Genomic DNA, 13,535 nt, shown 5'->3' on the forward strand with positions numbered 1-13,535 from the left:
TTGTTAAGATCCTCCTGCAGAATCTCTGCGTCGTCTCCTGACCTAATTAGGCGTCCTATTTTAGTGTTGTCCGCAAACTTACTTACATCACTATTTATCCCATCGTATGTCGTATATGTACACAATGAACAACAAGGGACCCAAAACCAAGCCCTGGGGAACCCCACTAGTAACATTGCCCCATCTGGATTTTCCTCTATTTATGGTGGCCCCCTGTTTTCTGTCACTGATTCAAGCTCTGATCTATTCTAACATTTTTCCTCCTGTGCTATGGGCTAATGATTTTATTTGGTAGTCTTTGGTGAGGCACCTTGTCAAACGTTTTGCTGAAATCAAGGTATATAACATCGTAACTATCATTGTTATCTGACGCCTTATATACTTTAGTGTAAAAGGATAGAAGATTAGTCACACATGACTTACCCTTGGAGAAACCATGCTGTGTGTCACGAATTAAATTATGTCTCTCGGTGTGTTCTCCAATTCTATTTACTATTATTGATTCAAGCATTTTACCTATAACCGATGTCAAACATTCATAAAAACAGGAACAACGTTTGCCTGCCCCCAAGCTGTAGACACAAAACCAGTGTCTACCGATTTATTAAATAGTTCAGTTAACTGGTAGCAGATTTCAAATTTACACTCATTTAGCACTCTCGGAAAAAATTCGTCTGGACCCGGCGATTTTGTAGCTTTAAGTTTTTCAATCTGCTTGACTACTACTTTACTAATGCTGATATTAGTCTACTTTCTTCATCCCTAATGAAAATCGGATCGCAGCCAGGTGCCTTATCTAACCTCTCATTAGTAAACACTCATTTTTTCCTCCAATTCTATCATTACATTTTCATCGTTTTTAATTGGAAAGCAATGGAGAAATCTCCTCACCCTGCCTCACCCCTGTTGTTACCGTAAACCAATGTTCTCTGTGTTGTGATTATTTTACCATACTCTCACACGAATTATAGAGGCCATTTATGGCACGTAATAGAATTGGATTTATATCATCACACTAGTCTTGCAGTGTATCCCACAGAATCTTTCTAGGCACTATCAAAAACCTACTTCAAGTCAAGAAGAATTATATGTTAATCAAAATTCCACTCCCAGGCTTTCTCTATCAACATTCTTAGTGAGAAAGTGAGATTTGTCGTCCCTTTATTAAGTCAAAATTTGTATTGAGACTCATCCATAAGTTTGCTTCCATTTTCCTTAATCTTCTCTTCAGAATTCCCTAGTACATTTTTCCTATATGTGGCAACACTCCAGTGCCTCTATAGTTCCTGCAGTCACTCTTACTACCCTTTATGGGACATTTGGCATAGTATCTGTTCTCAATACAATGTTGAAGAGTTCGTGTATTTTTTCAAGCAATATTACCACCCGATTCTAACAGTTCAACGGAGATGCTATCACATCCAGGTGATTTTCCAGTTTTCATACTTCTTATAGCTTGGCTTTCTTCTTCAATCGTTATTTCTTGTGTTTCAATATCATTATAGTTTACGATTGAGTATTACTTTCTACCTTCTCCATTTGACCTTCGTCAGCATTCAATAATTTTGAAAAATACTTCATCTCGGGTCTACCTTTGTTTCGTCTATAACTTTTGGCAATTTAATACAAAATTTTCTCTCCACCATTAAAGTCAACCTTAAATTGTTCTCTAAGATTTACCCAAAATGCCTTTTTGGCTATTCCTTTAACTCTGCTTAATTTCTTTCAGCTTTATAGTTTGTACGAGATTCTGGTGTCCGATCCACAGTCTACATTTCAGCTTCTCTAATATCCTTAGTCCACCATGGAGTCCTCTTTCATGTAATTCTGACGCATTTAACTTCCAAATTTTCTTCTGAAACATTACATGCAAGTCCCTTTAATATGGTCTACATTGTTTCTGTATCATCCTCCTCGTTGTCTTCATATAGGTTTTCTCTTGTTTTTGTTTCATACTCTTCTTTTTATTGTTGTTTTTTAAATCTTCTACCTTGATTCTTTTATGCTTAGTTGCTAGGATATATTTAGAATTTGTTGTTCTAATCTTTGCCATGATCAGCCTATGGTCAGAATCCATAGATTCAGAAAGGATAGATTTTACATGAAATCATGGTACGTTTATCATCACTTAAAGCTAGATCTACACTATAACTGATTTTTCTGTATTTTGGCCAATAATATTATTTCATCCTTACCAAGTCAATTTGTAGTTTTCTTTGTGCATGAAATATGTATCAATTATTGTTGGGTGGGTACAACACGTTTTCCCTCGGCGCTACATAAAAAAAGTAGGCGCGCGAGCATTACGCAGCTAGAATCAGCGCTCGTTGAGGTCGGACGTCTCTTCAACCAGCTCTCTCAACAAGCTCCAAGAATCTTCGCCGGCCGGTGGTGGCTGGGAGATATATCTCCTAGCCGCTGCCGGTCTGGCATGGCCGACCTCTACGGTGACGTCGGCAGGCGGGTTTACACCAAGACAAATACACACACACATTTCCCAAGTCACGTAAATCTCTGTTTTCAGAGTAGTGCTTGGAAGAAAAGAGGCACACGCACACTTTCTCGCTGGCAAAGCAGAGGCCCATACCGTCTCTCTCAGAACGCCCAATCTGATCGCAGGCTGGTTGACGGAGAGACTTGGGGCACCTCTCTGTCCAACCGGCCCGCAACCTAACGCTGGCCTCTCGCTGACGCTGGTGAGCGAGTTTACACTTCTGACATTTACACACAATTCCCAATCGCGTAATTCTCTGTTTTCAGAGTTGTGATTGGAAGGAAAGAGACCATACAACACCCGACCGTCTGCCCCTCCTCCCTCGCACCGCCACTGAATAAACTCTTCCGGAATCCAAACCCAGCCTGGGGATAAACAGACAACGCTCGCCCCACCTGTGGCTCATCAGGAACGCGCTCGCCAGCGGTGGCGGCGAGGAGTTATCTCCTTGCGGCTGCCGTTCTGGTTACGGACCTCTTCGTTGACGTCGGCAGGCGGGTGTACACCGCCCGTCTGCCCCCCCCCCCTCGCACCGCCACTGGATAAACTCTAAAGGACTTCAAACCCAAAACCTGGGGACAATCAGGGTACGCTCGCCCCACCTGTGGCTTATCAGGACGCCCTCTACACGCGGGAAGTGAAATCAGCTCACTTCTCGTAAGATACACACATACACCTCTCACGAACAGAGCCACAACACACGCACAAACATCTACACTTACTTTTTCTTCGACTAAAATTCGCTTCCTTTCTAACTTTCTCTTCTACTACATCTTCTCATTTCAGTTTACCTCCCACTAAAGATTTTTCCGTTTTTCCACCTTTCTCTACTACTACGCCTCCTACCATTTTCTAAACTTTCGTTGGTGATCCCAATCCTAACCCCGGCGTCAAGCGCTGCCCTCCAAGCTCCCGGTCCATTTCTCCCAAGCCACAACAACAAATAAGCCCCTAATCGCTCGCAATTCGCCCGGTGGCAATAGTCCTCTTTTATACACTACTATCTTTTCATTTTCCTACATTCTTCCCCTCCCACAAAACCCGATCCCGCGCAAGCGAGGTGGTCTTTCCTTGGAATCCAGAATCCAGTCAGTCGCTGCACGTCCTATGAGTAAGGACCCAACATGGCGCAGTGAGTTCTCAAGTACCTACGATTGCTCAAGATGCCCCCACCTCGCCGAGCCCCCCCAGCAACGCCTGAGAAGACAAACGAAGCGCCCAGGGTGGCTAGATGACTACATCTAATGTAACGTCCCCTAATGTAATGTGCGCCCATTGTAACGTATAACGGGCACTGTTCCGCTACACTCAGTTTGTGACTGGAACCGTATTCTATTTTGTTTCCTTGTATACCTGACCACTTTCATCTGTGACCTGCTGTATGTAATATTCGTCGGCTTAATGTGTCCTAAGCACACATTATCTTGGAGGGGGGGGGGGGATGTTAGGTGGGTACAACACGTTTTCCCTCGGCGCTACATAGATAACTAAGCGCGCGAGCATTACGCAGCTAGTCAGTCGCTACACGTCCTAATGGTAAGGACTCAACAATTATCTTTAGATTGTTTTGCTGACACAACTCAAGCAATCTAACTCCATTGTTTCGATCTCCTGCACTGAACTAAAGTTTCCAATATCACTTTCGGAACCTCGTCTATCTGTTCCAACATTTCTATTTAGATCTATCTTAAATCTTTTTGGCAGTCTCTTGTTAGTTTAATCCATTCTCAAGATTTTCTCATTTCTTAATATAATTTTTCATCTTCCATTTCTGCCCCCATTCATGAACAACCCTCCACAGTTCACTCTTTTCGTGATCTTGGCAACAACAGCAAATAAGTTTTCGTAGCTACCAGTTCGATTCATCATATTGATATATATGAAGAACATTACTGGTGCCCATACCGAGCACTGTGAGCACTTGTTACCTCTCTCCATCATTCATTACTGCTCACTTTCGTCTGTCTTTTAGCGAACCACTAATCAATTCCAATGCGCTATCCAACTTCCATATGAATCCCTTGAGTGGCACCTTGTCAAAAGCCTTTTCAATGTCCAGGTACACACAATCTACCACAAATCCGCTTTCTACATCATGCATAGGGTGGCCATTTCCAAATTTCCAATAAGGACACTGCATATCGATGATTATAATATACAGTAATATATATATATATATATATATTAAACTGAAAGTGAATTATATATTTCACTTCTAATGAAACAGACAAAAAACGAAATACCTGTATTTCTTACCAAGTTGCAACACAAACAAAACCTAGTTGTGTCCTCACATTGATTGCCTGGAGGTTTATTTCTTTTTGTATTTCTGCGCTCTACTTTTTGTATTTCTGCCCTCTTTCTTTTCGGCATTTTCAGACTCCTTAACCTCATAAATTAATTACCAAACCACACTGCACCGTGGCCACATCAGGACTGCAGCCCAATGTATGAGATGTGAATCATGCAATTACACGTTCACAACATTGGTCCTGTGCAGTTCCTGTCTACTTCGGCTGCCGAATTCCGACGTTGACCTTGGCCTGGGTACTCCCACATAATTTAATTGAACGGCATTATTGTATACCTAGGATTATTTATCTATTTATTCATTTATTTTTGTCACACCCCAAGAAAGGAGGACAAATGCACGTCCAGCGTGAGGTTGCGTCGGATGGAGGACAAAGTGCTCAAAAGGAGGACGTCTGGCCACCCTAATCATGCAGCACACCAACAAAAACAAACTGAATTCCATAGCATGCGACATTGTTGTTTTCGAGGTTCGCGGGGCTGTCTACCCGCCTGGACTAAGCTCAACCTTGCAGTTCACACATGAAATCAGGTGGTGTCTACGTGATGGTATTGTTAGGTGGGGCGATGCTCAAAGGAGATCAGGAAGGGTGTTGTTGGTTCCACATGACCTTCCTTATCTGAACCCGAACTGATTTTCAAACCAGATTCTCTTTAGTTACTCAAACATCATTTTATATTTATTTGCTTATCTATCTATTCATTCACCTATTTTATCTATCTATTTACTCACTCATTTCTTCATTTATTTGTTTTATCTATCAACTAAGTTATTTGTTAATTCACTTATCTATTAATTCATATATTCATCTATCATCATGTAGGCCAAGGACACAGGTATTCGCGGTCACTCCATGCTTCCGGCTTTGTGTGTGTGTGTGTGTATGTGTGTGTATTTACTAAGTCGTATTCTACGAGAAGGGGAGCTATGCTCGTGGTGTCTCGTTTTTCTATTACGCAACCTCTAGTTGTGTGTGTGTGTGTGATTCCCCATGGTCTTGGATTACGTGTTGGCCTCGTGATTGACAGCTATTACCCTTTCGGATGAGAGATCAGAGCTCATATACTGTATGACCGATCTATGGGTAATGCTGTGACTTCACACACACACACAGAGACTCCCCGCCCACGAAAGTTGGAGTAACGACTCGCAGCGCAGCGATGTTGAAATTATTTCAGCCCTGTTCCCTTGTATCCCTCATATATGTTCCAGTTTTTTAATCATTTTTTTGTGTGGTACTTCGTCCAAAGCTTTTTATAAGTTCCTTTCTTGCACTATGTCTATTACCCTTGAGTAGAAACATATCAGGTTTGTGGTACATGATCTTCCTTGTCTAAACCCAAATTGTCTTGGGTTTATTATAATATTATCTTCCAGGTGTTTTACCCATCTATTCTTGATGATTTTGTCACAAATTTTGGCTATAATGTTTGTTTGTGAGACTGGCCTGTAGTTAGTTGGTTCTTCCTTGTTTCCTCCTTTGTATATCGGTACAATGTTAGCATTTTCCAGTCTTATGGTATTTTTCCTTCTTTAAGTGAGCAATTTATTATGTTATGTATTTTGTCCGTTAGTTCTTCTTTGCATTCTTTTAGAATCCAATTTGCAATTCCATCCGGGCCATGTGATTTGTGCTTGTTTGTGTGTGTGTGTGTGTGTGTGTGTGTGGTTGTTTGTGTGTGGTTGTTTGTGTGTGTGTGGTTGTTTGTGTGTGTGTGGTTGTTTGTGTGTGTGTGTGTGGTTGTTTGTGTGTGTGTGGTTGTTTGTGTGTGTGTGGTTGTTTGTGTGTGTGTGGTTGTTTGTGTGTGTGTGGTTGTTTGTGTGTGTGTGGTTGTTTGTGTGTGTGTGGTTGTTTGTGTGTGTGTGGTTGTTTGTGTGTGTGTGGTTGTTTGTGTGTGTGTGGTTGTTTGTGTGTGTGTGGTTGTTTGTGTGTGTGTGGTTGTTTGTGTGTGTGTGGTTGTTTGTGTGTGTGTACATGTGCGCACTTGCGTAAGTGTGCAAACAGGCAATAGCATACAAACAAGAAATGAATGCACTACATAAAACAATAACTTGAAGCAAAATATCTTACCAATTTCTGCACAAGGCGAAACGCGAGTTATATGTTGTCACCTCTGCCACGGCTTGAGATACACTGGATGGAAAGGGGTACCTAGAGTGACCAGAATGAGCTCTACCTCTATCTCGACATCCACTCCATCTCCTCCTCCTCCTCCCTCCCTCCCTCTTGTGATTCACCCTTGAATTGGGATTGCCACCATAATTCCCAGTGACTCGGTCTAGTCACGTGAGTGTGGCATGGATCTTTCGTGGTCGTGTCCTGATGAGTGCCAGTGTCAAAGTATGAATCGTTTCCATATCGCTAATTTTTTTTTTTTTTTTTTTTTTTTGCCAAATTAGATTTGGCCAAACTGCATTTCGCCATTTTTTTCTTTTTTGTCAAATTAGGTTTGGCCAAACTGCATTTCGCTTTTTTTTTTTTTACAAATTAGGTTTGGCCAAATTACATTTCGCCCAATTCCCTTGGGTTTCGTTAGGGTATAATGGGTTGTTATGTTACGGGGTTTGGCGAAATGGAAATTTGGCCACAAATTCGTCGCAGGGTTAAGCTGAATTAAATTGATTAATCGATCCAACATTAACTGCACGACTGAATAAAAATCGCCTGACGACATTTGAATCGAATGAAGGACGTCGCTGGAGTGGCGGAGGGGAGGGGGTGGGGGTTTGTGTGGCACTGAGTCCACGCACAAATGACCCTCACCTTCCTCTTCCTCCTTTTCCGGTACCTCCCCCTCCTCCTCCTCCTATGTCCTTCCTCCTCCTTTCTCTTCCACCTCCCTTGGCTTCTACTCACCCCGGTATTCCCTATCTTCGTACATTACCCCGTCCTCCTCCTCCTCCTCCTTCTTCTCTGTCATCCACGCTCTGCACCACAGTTTCCTGTTGACGACTCCGTCGCCTCATCAAGTAAAAGTCAACTGTATTAATTTATTCCTGTTATTTGATTCCGTCTATCAGTAGATTTTGTTTATAGATTATAAAATTCTATAAATCATCTGTCAGGCATAAATTCTAACAGTGAGGCAATGAAATTAAATTTTGGTGGTAAATATTTACATTAACACTTACATAGATGTGTATAAATCAAAGAAAGCTCTTTTATCCACCAAGTAATATTAAACTTAACAGTTTATGTGAATTGTATGTGAATTTTTGTTTATCATCAAATGACATGAGTAACTCGGTACTGTAACAGGTGGTGGGGATGTCCCCACCACTGATCTAAAAATAACTGGATCACGGATCGGTGTCCTGATTATGAGGTCGGCGGCAGCCATGTTGGTAATACCAAAACAAACCCACGCCACGCGATTGACTGATAGCATTGATAGCGTCCCTTACAGTTCTCGGCAGCTTTCGCTCGTATATACTGGTGTGTTTTACATATTTAAAGATCATTTTACAATGCCAACTTGTGCTGCATTCAACTGCACCAACCGGAGAAAAGGTGGATGTGAGCAGTCCTTCCACTCGTAAGTAAATTAAAGTGTTATTACCCAAAACATCCCGATACCCATCAACAAATGATACGGCCATCAGGAGCCATAAAATGTTGCCCACCAACTGTTTTGTTAGGTGTTGTCATGTTAATGCTATGTATTTATTATCTGTAAGAAATAGATCTAGCAGCAACCCATTTGTCACGAATGTAATCGTGGCAATAGCAGGATAAATATTTATCATTTAAAAGATCTTATAATGCTCAAACGCTGTCCAGAGCTGTGTAGCTGTATAGAACCAGTTGTTCTTCCTGATTACATGTGTAGGCATTTTCTATATTGTGAAGTGTGAGGAATTCATATTAGATGGGCTGAATTACTATTCGGGGCCCGTTCAAGAATTATGTAACGTTTTTTCTGGTGAAATTCGACACCCCCCACCCCATGTACTATTATGTTTCAACTCATAAGAATTTATCCATCTACCGGTCTCAACTACTGTTACGGAAGAGTATGATTTTTCAGGACCAAACATAGCGGGTATGTGTCTTCGTTTCTATTTAATGAATATGAACCACTAGTACTATTATAACTGATGTATGTACATTCTTTTTACTGAACGATTTCCGTGTTAAAGTTTCTGTTTCAGGATCGATGTGAAATATATTTTTTCAAAAGAACCTATGCATATCCATGTATATCACTATCGTCCAATATTTAAGGCACCTGTAATGTGCTGTACACGATACAATAGCAATATTCACAATAAATACTACTGTAGGTTTTGTTCTGTAAAGATTCACTGAAGGTTTCTTTGAATATTGTGGATACGTGTATGTTTAGTGACAGGTGAAATTTGTTTGTTGAAATACATGTGTAGTTAGTTGTGCAAATAAAGTAATTGTGATCCAGTAATTAACTGTGTGCATTTCAATGACCAGATGACTAGATTTCGAAAAACGCCGAAGATGACTGCTTGTCAAGATTCGAGAGATTGAGATTATAACATGTGGTCACACTCACACACACATATGTGAAGGCCTAATTTATGCTTCGCACAAAATAATGTACATAGGATACAACCACTGATCTATACTGTTATGCAGATCAGGGGATACAAGTTAAAACATCTACATGTTCTCTTGTTACAAAGGATTACAAGGGCGGAGCATGCCGACAGGAGACCTTTTGATCCATATCTAGGTCGGATGCGAAAAAAAATCATATTAATAATAAAACAACAAATAAAAACTATAATCATGTAAATAACAAATAAAATACATAGATAAATGCATAGGTATAGTTGAATAATAAACAAACAGGTAAATAGTAAATAATAATAAACTGACATATAATTAATAATAAATGAAAATCAGACAGACAAATGATAACAAAACAAAAACAAATAATAAATTATAATCATTACAGCATCTTACTTAGGTATTTATCTAAATGATTAATTCTTAAAGCTTCGAACTGAACTACATTGCACTACCTGTGCAGGAAGTTTATTCCATTCATTAACTACACGGTTATCAAAGTTGTTTCTTCCTACTTCCAAATTGAATCTATTTCCGGACAGTTTGAGACCATTGTTTCTTGTCTGATTCTCATTCAATGTGAAAATTTTGTCACTTTTGATGTTGTCAATTCCCTTTAAAATCTTAAAGACCTGTATCAAGTCACCTCTAAGTCTACACTTATTTAGGGAAAACAGATTCATGTGTTTTAGTCGATTTTCGTATGATTTATTTTTGATATTTGGAATCAGTTTTGTGGCTCGCCGTTGTACTTTTTCCAATCTGTCAATGTCTTTAATGAGATTCGGTGACCATACGGAAACAGCATATTCCAAATGTGGACGAAGTAACGATTTATATAGCTTGTTAATGAGTGATGGACTTTTGAAATCAAAAGATCGCGCAATCAGTCCCAGAATCTTATTTGCTTTCTCAGAGGCTGAAATACACTGTTTGGATGATTTGAGGTCGTTACCGATAATTACGCCGAGATCTTTTTCACTATCCACTTTTGTTAACGAATTTCCAAATAACTTGTAATCGTACTTACTGTTATTTCTACCTATGTGCATTACCTTGCATTTACTTGTGTTAAATTTCATTAGCCACTTTTCAGACCATTGCTGCAATTTATCTCAATCTTCTTGAATATCTAATTGGTTTGAATGATCATTTGCCACTCCGCACAGTTTTGTATCATCAGCAAATTTGGAAACAGTAGATTTTAGTCCATGGTCTATATCAGTTATATATACTATGAATAGAAGTGGCCCAAGAACGGAACCCTAAGGAACTCCACTTGCAACACTTTTCCATCCAGAAGTTTTTTCCCTTTAAAACAACTCTCTGTTTTCGACCTTTCAACCAATTACTAGTCCAACCTAATAGGCTACCACTTATTCCGTGTAAAGCTAATTTAGTAAATAGTCTTTCGTGTGGGACGGTATCAAAAGCTTTTGCAAAGTCTAGATATATTAAATCTATATTGTTTCTTTTGTCATAATTCGAGATAACTGTGTTGTAGAATTCGAGTAAGTTAGTCACGCAAGAACGTTTCCGTCTGAAACCATGCTGGCTATCATTTATCAAAAGGTTACTTTCTAAATGATGTTCGACAGCATCTCTGATGATAGTTTCCATTATTTTTCCTACGATTGAAGTCAAACTTATAGGCCTATAGTTATTTGGTTTCTTTTTGTCACCTTTTTTGAATATGGGAGTAACGTTAGCTAGCTTCCATTCTCTTGGGACATCTCCGGATATGATGGATATCTTGAAAATAATTTCTAATGGAACAACAATCTCATTTTTAATTTCCTTTAAGATTCTTGGATGCCAACCATCAGGCCCTGGTGTTTTATTAACTTTGAGTTTGTCTATACACCTTTTAATTTTTTCTTTTGTTATATTTACCGTAGTGAGTAAGTTTACCCTAGACTTTTCACAGGTTTCAGTTTGGAATTCACTTTGAGGTGTTTCGTTTACGAATACCGAGCTAAAATAATTGTTTAAGATATTACACATTCCTTCATTTGAATATTCAAGTTGACCGTCAGCAGATAATAGTGGACCAATGTGATTCCTAACAACCTTTTTATCTCTAATGTAACTATAGAATTCTTTGGGATTCTCTTTGGATTTATCAGCGATGTTCATTTCGTATTGTCGTTTTCTTTTTCTTATTGTCTTTTTTAAATCTCTCTGTATTGATACATAACTTTCATAGTCATTAGATGCACCCGAGCACTTATATTTCTTATAAACCTGTCTCTTTTTAGCAATACTTTTTTCAGTTTCTTTGTCGAGCCACTTTGGGCGAGCCTGATTTGGGGGACGTCTGTCCTTAAAAGGAATGTAAGTTTGAATCATCTTAGTGAGTGTATTTTGAAATATTTCCCACATCTGATCTACAGGTCTTTCGTTTAATTTTGCCTCCCAATCTGTAAGCTGAGGCTCCTGACGTAGTCCTATGAACTGAGCTTTACTGAAATCGGGTATTTTAGAAACACAAGTATCTATTCTAAAATTGTTTAGGAGTTTGAATCTAAGTTGTGATCGCTATTTGCAACAGATTCACCGACTTCTACATCAGTTACCATGCTTTCGCGGCTAGTGATCAAAAGATCGAGTAAGTTTCCATATCTTGTGGGATCTTTTACATGATGAATTAAGTAATTGTCACCAAGAAAATCAATCAAGCGACTACTTATATGACCATGTTCAAGGGTCATCCAATCAATGTCAATAAAATTGAAATCACCCATTATCAAAATCCCGGTTGCAGAAACTAGACAGTTCTTGAAATAACAGTTTGTCGTCTGCTAATGATAATGTCTTTGGCCTATATATTACACCTATATTCATTTTTTGTCAATTTGTTTGGGTTAACTCAACCCACAAACTATCATATGCATCCTGTTTCACTTTCTCTAAAACACAAGCATGAATATTGTTTTTAACGTACAATAGAACGCCCCCACCTTTCTTGTGGTTTCTATCCTAATGAAAGTGTTTAAATCCCGCAATATTAAATTCAGCTTCGAACTCTGTACCATTTAACCATGTCTCAGTTATTCCTATCATATCGAGATTTTCGCTTTTGACATACGCCTGCATTTCTTGAAATTTGTTCCTAATACTACGAACATTAAAGTACATAGTTTTAAGAAACTCTTGATTATTTCTTTTTGACACATTTTGAGTTTCAATATCATGTCTTATATTATCATTTTGTTTTTTATTTATACCTTGCTCTATATTATCATTTGGTCCTTCATTGACATTCAACGCCTCATTAACATTTCTCCTATCAAAATTAACATTTCCCCCATCACGGACATCTGGTCGATCACGGTCATCCTATCTCTTTTGTACATTTTGTCCCCCTACGTCACCGTGATTCACGCCGGCCTCCCGTCGTTCAGTGACATTATGTCCGGTATCCCTTTCTAAAATTATATTTTGTCCTCCAGTGACATTATATCCTACCGTGATATTTTTTCCTCCACTGTCATTATATCCCATTGCGACATTTTGTCCTATGACATTACTTTCTAATGTGACATTTCGTCCTCTAGCGACATTACATCCTATCATATTTGGGCCTTCATTGACATTCTGTCCGGTATCCCTTCCTAAAATTATATTTTGTCCTTCACTGACATTATATCCTACCGTGATATTTTCTCCTCCATTATCATTACATCCTATCGTGATATTTTGTTCTCCACTATCATTACTTCCCATCGTGATCTTTTCTCCCCCACTGTCATTATATCCCATTGCGACATTTTGTTCTATGTCATTACATCCTAATGTGACATTTCGTCCTCTAGCGACATTATATCCTAAAATTATATTTGGTCCTATACTGGCACATTGTTCTACATTAATGCTATACGCTACACTGTTTTCCCAAGTACATTCTATTTCCCCTTCCCTTTGGGCTTCTACCCTAAAAAAGGAGCTAATTCATTACAAACTCCCACAATGAGGTTTGTAAGAACATCTTTGCCTCTGCGGGTAAGGTGGATCCCATCAGAAGCTTACAGGTCATGGCGCCTAGAAAAGAGATACCAAGGATCAAGAAAGTGGTATCCCAATTGTGTGCACAACTGCGATATCCTATCATTGATCCCTATGGCTCTACTGTTCCAACACGACCCTGCGTAGATCCTCGGGAGGATCCCACAGACTACGTGACGGCT

General features: G+C 39.3%; 1 protein-coding gene across 2 annotated transcripts in view; it reads right to left on the reverse strand.

Moving 5' to 3' along the window:
- LOC143019973 (protein CREG1-like) overlaps nucleotides 1–7,012 on the reverse strand; it is a 52,538-nt gene extending 45,526 nt beyond the window's left edge. Inside the window, exon 1 of one of the 2 annotated variants that reach the window (XM_076176034.1) lies at nucleotides 6,877–7,012. The gene's annotated coding sequence lies outside the window, so the exon portion shown is untranslated. The remainder of the gene's footprint in view (nucleotides 1–6,876) is intronic. The other variant, XM_076176033.1, reaches the window with a different exon arrangement.
- Between the last annotated feature and the right edge of the window lie 6,523 nt (nucleotides 7,013–13,535).

This window comes from Oratosquilla oratoria, chromosome 38 (genome assembly GCF_046742065.1).
Source record: "Oratosquilla oratoria isolate Oo_2021 chromosome 38, ASM4674206v1, whole genome shotgun sequence".
NCBI lineage: Eukaryota > Metazoa > Arthropoda > Malacostraca > Stomatopoda > Squillidae > Oratosquilla > Oratosquilla oratoria.